At 48.4% G+C, this 14,876-nt stretch overlaps 1 protein-coding gene and 1 pseudogene across 2 annotated transcripts in view; both read right to left on the bottom strand.

Moving 5' to 3' along the window:
- Positions 1 to 14,876, bottom strand: part of DCLK3 (doublecortin like kinase 3) — a 105,306-nt gene that overhangs the window by 54,207 nt on the left and 36,223 nt on the right. The window contains exon 1 of one of the 2 annotated variants that reach the window (XM_049870684.1): positions 4,559 to 4,615. The exons of the other annotated variant lie outside the window; for it this stretch is intronic. The gene's annotated coding sequence lies outside the window, so the exon portion shown is untranslated. Of the gene's footprint in view, positions 1 to 4,558; positions 4,616 to 14,876 lie in introns of those variants that run through there. 2 annotated transcript variants of the gene reach the window in all.
- Positions 12,050 to 13,954, bottom strand: LOC126068229 (40S ribosomal protein S10-like; annotated as a pseudogene).

Genomic DNA, 14,876 nt, shown 5'->3' with positions numbered 1-14,876 from the left:
ACACCGTAGTCAACAGCAGCAAGTCCAAGCTGTCCCTGCCCCAGATCCAGGCCAGGAAGCCCGAGCCCCCCTTACATTGCCCAAACACAGTGTTCTTCAGCCGCTACAAAGAAGGCCTCAGACTTCACCCGGGGAGAGGAGGCCTAGGATCTGGTGCTCAAACGTGTGGTCCTCAAACAAGCAACACCCACAGACTTGGTGAGAAAAGCAGCATCTCAGGCCCCACCCCAGGCCACCTAAATCAGAATCTGCTTGTACGTAACAAGATTCTCGGATGATTCATGTGTTCAATAATGTTTGACAAGCACTGGCACCCAAACGGAATCCCTCCAGCCAAAGAGTTCACTCGAATAACAATACTTTCCATTTGCAATATTGGTCTTGTTGTTGTTGTGTGCCACTGGGTCATTTCCAACCCACAGCAACCCAATACAACAGGGTAAAACTGCCTCATAGGGTTTTCTTGGCTGTAACCTTTATGGAAGCAGGTCACCAGGTCTTTTTCCTGTAGAGTCACTGGGTGGATTCAAACTTACAGCCTTTTGGTTAGCAGCCGAGCGCTTAACCCTTTGAGCCCCCAGGGCTCCTCTGCATTTGTAATAATGTCTGCTAACTGCTTCACATCAGTAAATCCTCAGAACAATTTGGTCATGCCCGTTGCACCAATGAGAAAAATGACAGTAGTTGGGTACCCTGTCCAAGGTCACACAACTCTGAAGGGTCAGAGCCAGGGTTTGAAGGCAGTTCTGACGGGCTCAAGAGTCCTGGCCCCCTTACCCACACACTATATGCCACCCTGCAGTTTTCAGGGTTCCATGATCACTTAGCCTTCAAGAGCAGACCAAGCAGCTCTGGGAGATCCCTGCCCCTTCATGCAGTCCCTGCTCCGCAGCTTCACTCTAGTCCCTCACTTCTAGCCCAGCATGACGCATCTACAAACACAACTATCTCTGAGAGACTACCAGTTCTCCCTGGGGAAGGATGACGGGCTTGCTCAATAACTGTTTAATGAATCAATGAAAATATTTCCCCTCTGATCATCAAACAACCCTCTGAGGTTGGGCGGATAGTTATTATTATTATTAAGTAAATAAAGACGAAGACACTGACGCTCCCAGAGAAGTCCAATGACTTGCCCCAGGTCACCAGGAGGATTCAGACATCGGGGATTCGACCCAATGCCCTGACTCCCAGTACAGATTTCTTCTTCCCCCACTCCTTCATTCTGTCTGTCCCTTTTCTGCCCTATGTTACTGCCTTAGTTACCTAGTGCTGCTATAACAGAAGTGGATGACTTTAACAAACAGAAATTTATTCTCTCACAGTCTAGGGGGCTAGAAGTCTGAATTCAGGGCGCCAGTTCCAGGAGAAGACGACTTCTCTCTGTTGGCTCTGGGGGAAGGTCCTTGGCATCAATCTTCCCCTGGTCTAGGAGTTTCTCAGCGCAGGGACCCCCTAGGATCAGCTCTTCTTGCTTGGTGGCATAAGGTCCCTCTCCTCTCTGCTCAATTCTCTCTTTTATATCTTAAAAGAGACTGACTCAAAGTACAATCTAATCCTGTAGATTGAGTCCAGCCTCATTAACATAACTGCCTCTAATTCTGCCTCAGTAACATCATAGAGGTTAGGATTTACAACTATAGGTAATTATACCAGCTCACAAAATGGACGACAACCATGCAGTACTGGGAATCGTGGTCTTGCCAAGTTGACACACATTTTGGGGGGGACACAATTCAATTCATAACATTCACCAAGAAGTTAACAAAAACATCTTCTTCAAAGAACTCACCCACATATTAATCTTCAAAAGGGGCTCCGCTCCACCATCAGGTAAGCCAAATTTAGACACTAACAGGAAGCCACCCAAGGAAAAGATAGGAAAACCCAGGATACCAGATACAATGCGCCCCCATCACCCTGGGAAAGGAAAGCCCTTTAGACAAGAGCCTCTGACTGAAGCAGCCCATCCAAGCCCCCCACACTGACCCCACTGTCAAGACTCAGGCCCCTTAGGAGCTCCTGGGCAGCCAGGCAGATGGAAAGCTGACCACCTTCCCTGACCAGGCACCACCTCCCCGCTGCAGTCTATGGTATCATGTTTCTGATGGCCATGACATAGACTTTTTTCTTTCCTTTGCTGGTTTTAAAAAGAAGCAAAGACATTTAATCACTCAGTCCAGAGCAAGCAAAATATCTGCCTAAAATATTCGGATATTTAGGAAAACATGGGAGAGAAATGTCCTTTCAACTGTGAAAAAGAGGGATAAGAGAAGCCGAGAAATGTGATCACAGGACAAATGGACAGCTCCCCATCTTGGCTTTGCTTCTCTGAGCCCCCACAGAAGCACCATGTGGCCCCCTTGGGTTGTATATTGTGTGCAACCGCCAAAGGCAGCTAAGGGGGCCAGGGGACCCTGACCCTCTGCCTGTCAATCCAGTGCTGAAGCACAGGCAGCATCCACCCAGGAGGGGGCATCTTTTACTAATTCACACAAAGGCACAGGCAACCCTTTACTGGTGGTTATGTTCTTATTCTGATACCACAGGAGGAAAACAACTGTTGAGAGAGAGAAGGGTCCATATTTTTGGTTGGGTTCCCTAGAATCAGATCCTGAGATAAGAATTCCTGTGAAAGTGACTGGAAGGGGAACATGGAAGCGAGACAAGAAACAAAAGCAAACCAAGCAAGGGAAGCAAACTAAGCAATGACTCACGGAGGGCACTTTGACATACCTCCACAGTGTATATCTGGAGACAAAGTATGTCGTGCCCAAGAGCTCCCCAATCAAGGGCAAGGGATCTGGACAATTTATACCCCCCCCCCCAAAAAAATCACTGGTTAGGGGCTGCCCTCGGGGGAAATGGAAATTCCCTGGCACTCCTTGCTCTTGGTGCCTACAGACAAAGCAGACTCTGGCAGCCCAAGGGTTGTCCTCCCACACAGAGATACAGGGGCTGGCACCTGGGAGGAAAGCATCAATGTGCACCAGAAACAGGTTTCTTTCTCCAGGTTGGAGCTGTTTTGTCCAGAGCCTGACCCTGACAACACTAAGCCTCCATCTCAGTTATTCTGAGGCAGTTCTCACGCAGGGGCTCTTTCGCTTCTTCCCCTTCTTTTAGTCCACAATAAAAGAGCACAGCACACACTGTGCTTCACAGACCTTTCGATCTTAAATGAAATGAGTTACAAAGCACCTTTCAGAAATCATTTTCTGCCTCCCCATTCTTTCTTTCTCTAGTAATGTACCTTGTGGCACTACCCAAAGCAATCCAAGTATTAACTGAAATGCTCTTGTGAAGCTGGGCTGTCCAGCGAACCCAACACCCCTTCTGTTTTTGACTTCCCCAGCCCCTGCTTCCTCCCTGGCCGCCTAAGGTTTGGCCTCCCTGGCCAAACCTAATGTATGGCTATTGCTCCAGAAGCTCCTTCATTGGGGTCATTATCTCAACACCACCAGACTGATCACCGGCTTCACAGCTCCCAACACAACCATGAAAGTGCAAGGCCACATAATGCCCAGACGCTAGGTGACAGGCAGTGATGAGGTGGGACCTGGCTTCTAGGTGACAGCTTTCATCTTGCACTTTACTTCAAGTAAAAGAGAGGAAATGGCAACAACTGGGTGGGGGTGAGGTAAGGGATGACTAACTCTCCAGGATGAATAACAACCCAAATTCCTCCACAACTTCTCCTCACGCCCCACTCCCAGCAGACTGGTACTCTGAAAAGGTGGCCCAGACGCCTCTGCCCAGCACTGATCCTGTCTTCTCCCCATCTCACCACCATACGGCGCTCCCAGAGCCAGACGTGAAAGGAGTGTTAATACGGTCCTATATCTGCAACTAACTGATGGGATATTTCACAAGCTCTTTTTTTTTCCCCCCTGATTCCCAAATGCTCTGTGTCTAGCCGTGTGCATAACCATCTTTAGTTCTGTGTCTTTCTTTTTCTAGTTTTAAGGAGAGTTTCCTTTCCTTTAGCTGGATCAGAGAGCTCTGGAAACAAAGGTTCAAATCCCAGCTCCGCCACTGTCAAGCCATGTGACCTCAAGCACGGTTCTGGAAACCACGGTTTTCTCATCTGAGAAATGGGGCTAACTCCACCTTCCTTACAGGTCTGTGGAGAGGACGAAATGAGGTCAAGTGTAGGCGAAGCGCCAGCACGTTGAGATTCTGAGTAAATGTCAGCCTCCTCCCGGACGCCTTCACCCTTCTGCAGCCCCGCGCACCTCCAAATGTGCTCAGCGCGCTTCCCAACAAGGCCTCTCAGGCTGGCGAGGGACAGGGAACCGGCTCCCGACAGCGTCATCGCCAAGCAAGAGAATTTCAAATTTCAGCTAGTGGAGGCACACGGGCGCCTGCACGCGAGCAAACACACCACGCACGCACACACACACACACACACACCGCACCCCGGGTTCCGGGCACTCCCAGGGGCTGGCACGGCTGCCCCCCCATCCGCCTCCACCGGGGTCCTGAGTCCCGGCCACAGAAGTTCTCCCAGCCCCGCCGGGGCAGCGCCGGACCCGTTCCCGCCCGAGCGCCCGGCACTCACCCGAGGCAGGCCGCGCGGGGCAGCCGGGAGCCGGCCGGGCCGGAGGCGGCGGCGGGCGCGGGGTGGGCGCGGCGGCGGGCATGGCTCGGCGCGGGCTCGGGGCGAGCGGGGCGCGAAGGTGGCGGCGCCGGAACGCTGCTGGGCCGCCGGGCGGGCGCCGGGAGCCGGGGCGCGGGAGCAGAGCCGGCCGCCAGCCTCCCTCCGCTCTCCTTCCCCGACCTGCGCCGCGCAACAGCCGCCCGGAACGTCTCCGGGGGCGCGGGGCTTAGCAACCGCGCGCCCGCGGGCTGTGCGCGCCTCGCGGGGCTCTGGAGGCCGGGCGCGGCTGGGCTTTGAACTTGCGCGCACGCCCCTGCTTCGTCTGTGCACCGCCCAAACCCACGGAGTCCAGCCTTCCTGCACCCCTCCTTCCCCGCGCAGTCCCCCGCCTTGCGCCGCGCCCAGGCTTGGAACCGGGCAGGGTATGGCTTTTAACTTGCGCCTCGCCCACTTCGCTGCTGGTGGCAGGCCAAAAGCGTCCCCAGGACCCCTTGCAGTCCTCGCCCCTCCCTACACTCTAGCGTCCAGACTTGCCGAGCCACTCCTTCCCCCCTTTGCCCCTCTCACACACCGACCCTCGGTCCCACAGACGCCTGACTATACAATCCTGTTGCCCTCCAGATTCAGAGACCTGCCCACACGCTGATCCACGCCCGTGCCCTCAGAGACACAGGCTGCAAAAAATTCCACCAGCTTCGTGGCTTCCGGTACTATCTGAAGGCTGCCCAGTGTCCCTTGAATAGTTAGAGCTTTGGTGGCTCAGTGCTTAAGAGTTCAGCTGCTAACCAAAAGATGGACAGTTCAAATCCACCAGCCGCTCCTTGGACACCTTATGGGGCAGTTTTACTCTCCTATAGGGTCGCTAGGAGTCGTAATCGAATAGATGGCAATGGATTCCCAGTACCACACATCTATTCCTCATATTTGCAGGTTCTCCAGGTCCCAAGATACCGTCTGGAGCCCCAGCGGTTCCATATCCTCAAGTACTGGCTCCCAGACTCCTGGGTGAGTTAATGCATGCACAGCAAGGGTGGGGGGTGGAGGACCTAGGCACCACTCCCCTCAGTTACTGATGTGTGTTTGCCTTGATCCATCAGGACACAAAGCTGCCTTGTCTATTGTTGGTGTGCATGAAATTGTTTATGCTCAACAGAACCCCAAGACTGAGCGGGTAATACCAGGTCAGCTGCCAGAAGTCAAAGGCTGCCTTTCTCTGTCTCACACATAACAGAAAGTCTAGAAGGCGCCTCCATGTTGGTTCAGCCACTCAGGTATGACCTAAAGCCAAAAAACCAAACCCTTTGCAGTTGAGTCGATTCCGACTCATAGCAACCGTATAGAGCAGAGTAGAACTGCCCCATGGAGTTTCTAAGGAGCGCCTGGTGGATTTGAACTGCCGACCTTTTGGTTAGCAGCCGTAGCTCTTAACCACTGCGCCACCAGGGTTTCCAGGTATGACCTTAGGAACCCAATTTCTTTACAGCTTCCACAGTATCACCTTCAGCAATTGCCTTTTCCCCTCAGACTTGTTGCCTTGGGGTCACAAAATGGCTGCAGTTGGCCTCAGGAAGCCACTGAGAAAAGGAGCCTCCCTGTTCTAGCTGGTTTGTTGACCAGACAACTGAAAGTGAAATCAAGCTTCATTCGATCGATCCAGTTCACCAACAGTGAAAAAAACAACCAAATGCTCTAACTTCAAGTCTCTCACCTGCTGGTGCCAAAACACCAAACCTCTTGCCATCAAATCAATTCCGACTCATGGTGTGAGAGTAAACTGTTCATCTTATGGGAGTAGATTGCTAGGCCTTTCTTACACAGCACTGCTGGGGGGATTCCAATTGCCAGCCTTTTGGTTGGTAGCCGAGAGCAAACCTTCTCGAGCAAATAATAAAACAGTCAAGTATGGTAATAAATGATATGGAGAAAAATGAATCAAGGAAAAGCATTACTGTTTTAAGTTGGGTAGTCAGAGAAGGCCTCACTGGCAAGGAGGCATTTGAACAAAAACCTGAAGGAAGAACCTATTTGGAAATTTCTCTTGGAGGTAAAAAAAAAAAAAAAAAAAAAAAACCCGTTGCAGTCAAGTCAATTCCAACTCATAGCGACCCTATAGGACAGAGTAGAACTGCCACATAGGGTTTCCCAGGAGCAGCTGGTGGATTCAAACTGCTGACCTGTTGGTTAGCAGCCATAGCTCTTAACCACTGCACCACCAGGGTTAGTGTCCCTCTTACGTAAATATTTTATTTTTCGATGCCTTTAACAGCCACTCTTCTTGGTCCTACCGTATATATTTTAAGGGTAAATAAAAGTTAAATAAACCAAGTTTTAGAAAAAGCCTTTGTGAAGGAGAAATCAAATCATTTGTGTTTGCCTCCTTGCAAAAGCAGCAGTCCAGCAGTGTTTAATTACTGAGTAATCATCATTTATATCTTAATTAGATGCACACATTAAGCAATCACAATGAACACCTTGACTCAAGTTATCAGATTACCTTATCACAGTAAGGGATAAATACTATGGAAGAAATTGCTAGCTGCCTTATCCAATACCTGTTCTCTCTTTCTGACCTGGCAACAGAACCCCAATTTTTAGCTGGACACGCTGCAACCTGGAATAAACAATATATTTTCCAGTCTCGCTCTTGCACCCAGAAACGGCCGTATGAAAGTTTCTGGCCAAGGAAATACGATTGGAAGTATAGTGGGAGACTTCCCAGAGAGTTCCTTAAAGATGCTGACATGGCTTATAGGGGTACCCTTTTATCCCTCTCAACCCCCTTCCTTTGTCCTGGGATTCAGACACGATGTCTGTGATAGACTGGATTATTGCTCTCAATTCTTTACTCCATCCCGTAACAGAACTAGAAAACCCATCCATTATGGTGTGTGGAATGTATGTCCTTGTGCCTTGATTTTAGGTTTGGCCATATTACCTGCTTTGGTCAATGGGATATGATTGGACGTACTGTGAACAGAGGCTTAGAATGTGCTCACATGGTTTGGTTCGTTCTCTTAAGCTCCAGCAAATTGCCATGAGGATAACATGCCCAGATAGCTGCTGGCCCAAGGACACTATGGAGACACATGCTGCAGACAGACCTGGACTCCAACCTGCAGCTAAGTGCAGTCAACCTCAAGCCTGAAGCAAAGCTGCCTCAGCAGATCTATAGCCTTGGAAGCAGATACGTGCCCATTGTTGTAAGCTACTGAGCTTCGGGCTGGTTTGTTATTCAGCATTATTGCAGCAAAAGCAAACCTACACTATGGTTGATGACCGCTGGAGCTCCAGCAGCCATCTTGGATCATGCAGTGACCTTGAAGATAGAAGCCAAGACTTAAGAGTTGCAGAGCAGAAAAGAGGAAGCCTGAGTCTTTTATGACATCAGGAAGCTACCACACCATCGCTGAACGTCAACTTTGGCCTTCCCGTTTAAGAGAGATTAAATCCTTACATGCTTAATCCACTATAGTCGGGTCTCTTGTTATCAGCTGCCAAATGATGCGTTGTGTCAATTTGCTCAAAAAAGAGAACACTTCATTTTCATATTAAGACAAATATTGAACAGCATGAACTTGCAATCATTTAAATGTAAAACAGAAGATAGAAAAAGAACATCATGCGTAAAGTGAGCCATTTAACTAGCAACTCATTTAGCAGAGCTGAAGAAAATGGAACAATAGCGGTGGTGGTGTGGCCAAGGTATCCGGGCTATTTTGGTTGCAAGGGACCAAAATGTACACAAGTTAGCTAAGGTAAGTAACAGGGAGCACATGGTATTTTAAGCATATCCAAAGAAACCTCACAGATATCCAAAAGCAGGATGGCTACCACCTCACGAACATGTTCTCAAATGTCTCAGAGTCCAGTTTCTCCAGAGAAAGGATATGATTGACCACTTAAATCTCTGGCCAGCCACTGGGTTGGCTGCTTCAAGACAGATGTTCATCCATGTCCAAACAGGCATAGCTCAGTGGGAAAGAAGCTGGAGGAAGAGGATGGACAGCCTCCCTAGGGATGTGTCCCGGACATTTTAAGCCAGAAGGGGAAATTGCATATGGCAGGCAAATTGACTGACATATCTAGGACACCAAGTAATGTTTGTTGAGGAAGAAGCTAGAAACATATTCAGGAGGCTAAGCCCTGGGGGGATTCCTCTGTATTTTTAGGAGTGGCTTGGAGGAGAGACCTAGATAAAGGGATGATGGAGCCTCCAAGAGAAACTCCTGCTTCATAGCATTGCCCAGTATTACTCCAGATTGAAATCTGGGGAAGGGAGAAGAATTCAGCATCTTAGATCACTATTCTAACACATTTGCAATGTGTTTTCCTCTGTGACACTTGACATTTCTTTTCTTCAAATTGATGGAACATTTTTGGGTGCCTCCTGCCTCCAGCTGTCTCCATCTTGCTCCTTCCTTCCCCAGGTAAACTTCTTGAGAGGTTACTTCACACTCCCCACCTACCCTCCCTGACTTGTGAGCTCCTCAGATCTACTGCAGCCTAGATCTGTCTCCCTGTCTTTGCGCTGCTGCTTTAACTGCATTGGTAACAACCTCATATCTGCCCATCTCAGCAAAGACAATTCAGTCCTTGTTTTATTTCCTCTCACTGCAGCGCTTGACTGGTGTCTTCTTGAAACTCTCTCCGCACTGACTTCTGTAGCCCTAGTCATTTTTTATTTTCCCCGTCCTTTTTAAAGCAAACAGTGCTACTGCTTTGTGGGTTCATCTTCATCCATTTAGTCCTTAAATATTGCTATTTCTTGGGGCTTTATCCCTGTCTTTGGTAGACTCCCTGGACCATCTCATCCAGCCCCTTGGTTTTAACTTCAGAACAGTCCCCTCTCCTGTGTTCCAATAGTAGGTCCCGTTGCCTGCTAGACAACTCCCCATAGACATCTCATAGGGCCCTCTAACAGCATGTCAAAAGCAAAACTCATCATCTCCCTCCCCCAAATCTATCATTCCTGTTGGATTCTTGGTCTTATTTAATTCTCTTGCCTAAGCCATAAAACCAAGAATTAACGTCAACCCCACATTCAGTCCCCAAGTCTTCTGTTCCCATCTCCTTCTCACTGCCTCCCTGCCATTGCCTTGTTCAAGCCTTTATCATGTCCCATCTTGACCTTCCCGGCCAACTCCTCCCTTATGTTGCTGCACCCTTTCTAGCCTTACTTCCAGGTCGCCCACCTTACTGGAGTCAAGGAAATCCTACTAAATACTGATCTACCTGATTGTATAATTTCTGTCTTTAAAATCCTCCAGCAGCACTATGTCTCTGGACAGCTAAAGTCTACACTTCTTAGTATTACCTTCAAGGCCCTTCAGCCTCAGGCCCTGTCTACCTCTCAGCCCTCTTCTGCTGCCATTCACCCATCGACACTCTGGGCTCCAGCCAGTGCAAATGCTTTGGCTTCTCTCAGCCGCCATTTTTTCCATCGACTGCTCCATTTGCTTCAGTGCAGCTATTAGACAAGCATCACCTCCTCACTGTAAGTAAACCACCAAGCCACGACTCAAGCCAGGCTTTTGCCATTACCTATCCTGCCTCTCCTACCAGCAAGAGGACAGGAAAATATGTTTGCAAAAGACCTCTTTAAAGAAGTGTTAAAAAGCAAAGATGTCACTTTGAGGACTAAGGTGCTCTTGATCCAAGCCATGGTGTTTTCAATTGCCTGATATGTATGTGAAAGCTGGACGATGAATAAGGAAGACTGAAGAAGGATTGACACCTTTGAACTATGGTGTTGGCAAAGAATATTCAATATACCGTGGACTGCCAGAAGAACGAACAAATCTGTCCCGGGAGAAGTACAGCCAGAGTGCTCCTTAGAACCAAAGGTTGCAAGGCTTCGTCTTACATACTTTGGACATGTTATCAGGAGGGACCAGTTCCTAGAGGGCATCATGTTTGGTAAAGTAGAGGGTCAGCGAAAAAGAGGAAGCCCCTCAGTGGATTGACTCGGTGGCTGGAACCGTGGGCTCAAACATAACAACAATTGTAAGGATGGTGCAGGACTAGGCAGTGTTTTGTTCTCTTGTACATGGGGTCACTGTGAGTTGGAACAGACTTGAAGGCAGCTAACAACAACCAGCAGAAGGACAGGAAAGTAGGATGCGCCAGTGTGCATGAAGTGACTGCACCAAGGCCAGCCTGACATCTCCCCAGATGCTGACACTGATCCAGACCTTGGCACCTTCCACTCAGCCAGCAATTCTTCTCTACCTCGAAGGCAGCCAAAATGCCTCTGTCTGGCTTGGCAGACTCATCGTGTATGAACCGAGTTCACTCCGGGGAAAGGTTTCAAAGAGGAAGAAGCAGTCAATGCTACCACCTAAGATAAAATCCGGGGTCTCCTGTGGATGTCCTTGAGGCATGTAACCTCTCTTCTCACTTTAGAAAACTGCAAGTCGCTGAGTGCACATGATTTAAGGAACGTATCTAAAATATGTTACCGCTTTTCTGGGCTCCGAGCTCCTGCTTTTAAATGAATCCGTTTATTTCCAATGTCTGCTAAAATTGCCATCTGGGCCCTCCTGATGCCCACGAGTGTGGCACTCAGAGCTGTAAAAGCAAGACACGATAATTGTTTCTGTATTACAGCAATAAACACACACTCATCTGTGAAAGTACTCTCCAAGTCTCAAATGTGGGATGGTCGTAGAAGGAAAGTCCAAAGAATTCCCAAGTCCTTACTATATCGTCATAGATCCAGGGCAAGATTTCAAGTATCGTAGGATACTAGGATACCTTTTAAAAGTGACCAGCATTTCTCAAAACACTGCCTACAATTAGATATGATGGCTAAAAAACTGAACTGGGCTTAAGCCTGAGAAAGCTAGGCTATAGTACAATAATATATGTAATCTCTATTGGATTACCAGAACCTTGCTCAGAAAATAAAAAGAGTTAAAAAATAAATGACATCTGGTCCTAAGACTCCAGAATGAGACATGTATGCACGAAAAGTTAGGGACATGTGTGTGCACGTTCACATTTGCAAATGTACATGTGTGGCTCCCACAGAGCCCTGGTGGCCTATGGTGAAGAGCTACGGCTGCTAACCAAAAGGTCAGCAGTTTGAATCCACCAGCCGCTCCTTAGAAACCCTCTAGGGCAGTTCTACTCTGTCCTGTAGGATCACTATGAGTCAGAATCGATTCAATAGCAATGAATTTAGCTTGGTTTTTATGTATGGTTCATGATTATATACCGACAAGTCGAAACTGTGAATGCAATAAATTCCTAAATTAGGGGCTCAAATTATCTTGTAAAAATTAAACATAAATTTATCAGAGATTCCATTGGCCTTAAACAAGTTATTCCTAAATTATTTCATCTTCATTTCAAATAAGGGATACAAGGTCACCTAGGATATGGGTGCTGCTCTCAAGAATAAAGAGAGAGACAGTGGATGATGCACTTCCCTTGGTTCTTCTATTTGCCTGAAGGGCCTGCTGCTCTAGGGCAGAGGTCTGCAAACTGTATGGACCATGTGGCCCAATCTGGCCCAATGCCATTTTTTTTTTTTTTCTCTGCTTCAGGATTTCAGGTTTATTTAACACAATACAATCCCCTCCAACTTTACTGAGGTGGCTGCCCACGTCCACAACTAAACCCGCCTCTAAACTGGAATTCAGTTGCTGACCCAGCCCCAGCCTCGGTTTTCATGTTGGCACCAGGAGGCACAGCGCTCCATCTGTGTCCCTCCCCTCAAGTGAATCTTGCAGGTCGTTCACCCTCCAGACCTTTAGGTCTCAGCCTGCCAGTCTCAGGACAGCTTCAGCCCAGGGTAACAGGCACAATCTCAGGGGAAAAGTGGGGTTCTCACAGAGATACTGGATACCCTCATTGGTAAGGTACCAGTAGCAATGTCTCCAGAAAACTGTCCCTCCATGTACCCTCATGACTTGAGAGGCTGCGTAGCCTTTGTGATGTGAAGGTTGGGCAAGTTCTTGTCTGCCAGTTTCCGGTGCTCTGACATGTGGACATCCTTCTTAGCCACTGTATTAGTCATCTAGTGCTGCTGTAACAGAAACACCACAGTGGATGGTGTCCCAGTCGCCTAGTGCTGCTGTGACAGAAACACCACAGTGGATGGTGTCCCGGTCACCTAGTGCTGCTGTAACAGAAACACCACAGTGGATGGTGTCCCAGTCGCCTAGTGCTGCTGTGACAGAAACACCACAGTGGAGGGTGTCCCGGTCACCCAGTGCTGCTGTAACAGAAACACCACAGTGGAGGGTGTCCCAGTCGCCCAGTGCTGCTGTAACAGAAACACCACAGTGGAGGGTGTCCCAGTCGCCCAGTGCTGCTGTAACAGAAACACCACAGTGGAGGGTGTCCCAGTCGCCTAGTGCTGCTGTAACAGAAACACCACAGTGGAGGGTGTCCCAGTCGCCTAGTGCTGCTGTGACAGAAACACCACAGTGGATGGTGTCCCAGTCGCCTAGTGCTGCTGTGACAGAAACACCACAGTGGATGGTGTCCCAGTCGCCTAGTGCTGCTGTGACAGAAACACCACAGTGGAGGGTGTCCCAGTCACCCAGTGCTGCTGTGACAGAAACACCACAGTGGAGGGTGTCCCAGTCGCCCAGTGCTGCTGTGACAGAAACACCACAGTGGAGGGTGTCCTAGTCGCCTAGTGATGCTGTAACAGAAACACCACAGTGGAGGGTGTCCCAGTCGCCTAGTGCTGCTGTAACAGAAACACCACAGTGGATGGTGTCCCAGTCACCCAGTGCTGCTGTAACAGAAACACCACAGTGGATGGTGTCCTAGTCGCCTAGTGCTGCTGTAACAGAAAGAATATAGTGGATGGCTTTAACAAGCAGAAATTTATTCTCTCACAGTCTAGGAGGCTGGAAGTCCGAATTCAGGGTGCCAGCTCTAGGGGAAGGCTTTCTCTCTCTGTCAGATCCAGGGAAAGGTCCTTGTCATCAATCTTTCCCTGGCCTAGGAGGTTCTCAGTGCAAGGACACCGGGTCCAAAGGACACGCTCCACTCCCAGCTCTTCTTGCTTGGTGGTAATGAGGTCCCTCTCTTCTCTGCTAGATTCGATCTTTTATATTTCAAAACAGACTGACTCAAAGTACAACCTAAACCTGTATATTGAGTCCTGCCTCATTAACATCATAGAGTTTAGGATTTACAACATATAGGATATTTTTTTTTAGGATAATCACATCACAATCAGGTCACAAAACAGCAGACAACCACACTTTACTGGGAATCATGACCTAGCCAAGTTGATACATATTGGGGAGACACAATTCAATTCATAACAGCCCCTGTCACCTCCTCCTTAAAAAGGAGCTTATAAATGGCAACCCCATTATTCTTGGGCATCAACATCCCGGTGGCTCCCCCAAAGCCAGATTTTTCAAAATAAAGTTTATTGGAACACAGCCACACCCATTCATTTATACGTTGTCTGAGGCTGCTTTTGAATAGTTGGGGCAGAGACTGTACGGCCCACAAAGCTAAAAATATCTATTCTCTGACCCTTTACAGAAGAAGTTTTCCAACCCCCACTACAATGTCAACACATTTCCGTGTTCTAATTTTGGGTTAAAAGAAGAAGACAAGCCACTGATATTTACTTATTTCCTTTATATATTTATATAATGATGAGAACTACTCTGGAGTAAAATAAAATTTCCTCATTCTCATGACAGTGAATAAAGAAGACCGAAGAAGAATTGGTGCCTTTGAACTATGGTGTTGGAGAAGAATACTGAATATACCATGAACTCCAAGAAGAACAAACAAATCTGTCTTGGAGGAACTACAGCCAGAATGCTCCTTAGAAGCAAGGATGGTGAGATTTTGTCCCATGTACTTTGGACATGCTATCAAGAGGGAGCTGTCCCTGAAGAGGGACATCATGCTTGGCAAAGTAGAGGGTCAGTGAAAAAGAGGAAGACCCTCAATGAGCTGGATTGTCACAGTGGCTACAACAATGGGCTCAAGCATAACAACAGTTGTGAGGATGGCACAGGACCGGGCAGTGTCTTATTTTGTTGTACACAGGGTCGCCATGAGTCGAAGCTGACGGCACAGCACCTAACAACAACAACATTCCCAGGTCACTCATCGTCAGTCCTTCTGGTTTAATCTAAGCTTTCTCTCTCCAACCCCTTTAGTGGACTCACCCTTTCTGGACAATCTCAAAATTTCTACCAAGTAGGGAAGTCCAATATGAGAGGAGAAACAAACATTTGGTCAAACTATCTCCAGGACATCCCACAAAGAGTCAGCATTTTTAAGCCTCCTA

Source organism: Elephas maximus, chromosome 27 (genome assembly GCF_024166365.1).
Source record: "Elephas maximus indicus isolate mEleMax1 chromosome 27, mEleMax1 primary haplotype, whole genome shotgun sequence".
NCBI classification, from domain to species: Eukaryota; Metazoa; Chordata; class Mammalia; order Proboscidea; family Elephantidae; genus Elephas; species Elephas maximus.
This window is presented reverse-complemented; position numbering and strand designations above follow the sequence as displayed.